General features: G+C 37.2%; 1 protein-coding gene across 1 annotated transcript in view; it reads left to right on the top strand.

The window, feature by feature from the left end:
- Positions 1-2,411, top strand: part of LOC107712392 (receptor-type tyrosine-protein phosphatase mu) — a 251,734-nt gene that overhangs the window by 115,305 nt on the left and 134,018 nt on the right. The window lies entirely within an intron of this gene.

The following is a 2,411-nucleotide window of genomic DNA, read 5'->3' as shown; positions in this document are numbered from 1 at the left end:
TAATCAGATTACTTTTCAAGTAACTAGTAAAGTAACGCATTACTTTTGAAATTAGAAGGAAATATCTGAGTTACTTTTTCAAATAATTAACGCCAGTTACTTTGTTTCCATGTATTGAGTGACAGCTCTGGTGTTGCCATGGTGACAGAAATCAGGAGTAAGTGCAGAGCGTTGTGTGTGAACATGATCTTACTGTAGTTCTAGACTAAATATGAACATGTATTCACTCATCTCACCTGCACAAAAACAGATTCAGTATTCCTCAAAATCAATAAAAACAGCGGAATGCAAACTCTTTTTTTTATTATACAAACCTGCAATAGTTAAATATGTTAAATAAGACAAACATCATTTATGTATTTCAAGTTCAAGTTCACGAGATTCTTATTTCTCGTTTGGCATCTTGTGTTGGTCTGAGGGGGGGGGTCTTAAACTGGTTTAAATCTTTTTTAACCAATATAGGAGTTTCTCTTTAAAAATCAGAAGCTTTATCTAATCCCCAGGCAACTTAACCTGCGGGGTTCCTCAGGGTTCTATCTTAGCTCCTGCACTCTTCTCTCTTCATCTTCTTCCTCTGGGCTCTATTTTTAGGAAACATGGCGTTTCCTTCCACTGTTATGCCGATGATATGCAAAATTATTGGCCTATGACTAAGAATACAAAATATGCCGTTGATACTCTATTAGCATGTCTTGATGATGTCAAATCTTGGCTCTCTAAAGGTTTTCTCTTCTTGAACACAGATAAAACAGAAGTTATCTTCTTCAGCCCCTCTGAACACAGGGCAAGTAATCAACTGAACCTCGAGACCCTAAATTCCTTAATTTCTCCCCAAGTTCGGAATCTGGGTGTGGAGTTTGATAAATGCTTGAAATTTGATAAACAAATTAGTGCTGTTGTATGTTCTAGCTTCTTTCATCTTCGCTCTCTTTCTAAAATCAAGTCATTTCTTTCTGAAAGATCTCTAGAGGTTGCTATCCACGCCTTTAGTAAGTCTCGACTGGATTATTGCAACTCCCTCTATTTTGGTATATCAAGGTCCCAAATCTCTCAGCTACAAGTAGTCCAAAATGCAGCAGCTAAATTCCTGAAGGGATGTAAAAAGTTTGATCATGTTACTCCCCTCTCGAGATCATAGCATTGGCTACCAGTTCACTATCGAATTGAGTTTAAAATCTTGCTACTTGTCTACAAATCACTAACTAACCTAGCTCCTCCTTATTTGTCTGATTTACTCCACCCTTACATTCCAGCAAGGGGATTAAGATCGGAGGGCAAATTTCTCCTCCGGATCCTAAGAACCTGCTTAAAGACCAGGGGATCTAGAGCCTTTGAAGTGACTGTTCCCACTCTGTGGAACAACTTACCAGTTCACATTAGAACGGCTTCCACCTTATCTGAGTCATATCTTAAAACCCATCTTTTCTCTTTGGCTTTTAATATGTAGCTATGTTTGCTTTGTATGATTTTATTCTTGTCTACGTTTTTTTCTCTTTTTATTGTATTTTATTATTTGTTGTGCAGCACTTAGGTCGGTCTTGTTCCATGCTTAAACATGCACTAGAAATAAAACTGAACTTGGTTAGAGGATAGAAAATATCGTTTGGTCAGTATAAAAGTAATAGAAGTTTATGGAAAGTCCCCACAATTCACAGAAACATACGTGTGTGTGTTTGTGTGTGTGTGTGTGTGTGAGTGAGTGAAGGATGGATGGAGCTGAAACTGAAGCGTGTGTTTGACGGTAGAGTCGTCCTTGACCGCGGCCGTGTTTTCACACGCAGCCCTTCAACAGTCATTTGATATGAATTTATGGCACGGCCGCATCTGAATCCTCGCGTGTTCTCTGCTCTCCGGCGCTAATGGCCTTCAATATTTCTTCAGCTCTTTCTGTGTCTCTCTCGCTCAATTGAATTCATGTTCCTGTAGTTTTTACCTCACGGCTTTATGTGATTGATTGCTTTAATCCCGCCTGTCCGGACGGAGAGCTGTCAATCACGATTAGAGGCTCCGCCCTCAGGCCGGGCGACACGCCTTCTGTTTGACGTTTAATGCTCTCAAATAAATGATGCTCCTCTTGTTGTTGTCATTTTCCAGTACAAAAATCAAAACATTAAACAGTACAGCGTTGATTCACAAGTTAGATTATAGAGCTATAAAACAAAACTTTTAAATTTTTATAATTTTCTAAATTTTTGTAATGTTTCATATTATATTTTGAACTCTTCCTAATTATTTTTATATATTTTTTTGTTTTATACTATAACTTTTTTATTTGTTATAATATTTATAATTATATATTAGAATGTTTTGCAGTATATTTTAAAGGTGTCATATGATGCGATTTCAATTTTTCCTTTCTCTTTGGAGTGTTACAAGCTGTTGGTGCATAAAGAAGATCTGTTTGCAAAGAC

The sequence above is a fragment of the Sinocyclocheilus rhinocerous genome, unplaced genomic scaffold (genome assembly GCF_001515625.1).
Source record: "Sinocyclocheilus rhinocerous isolate Xijiao unplaced genomic scaffold, SAMN03320098_v1.1 scaffold1830, whole genome shotgun sequence".
Classification (NCBI taxonomy): Eukaryota; Metazoa; Chordata; class Actinopteri; order Cypriniformes; family Cyprinidae; genus Sinocyclocheilus; species Sinocyclocheilus rhinocerous.
The sequence above is the reverse complement of the archived record's forward strand: the minus strand, read 5'-3'. Positions and strand labels throughout refer to the sequence as shown.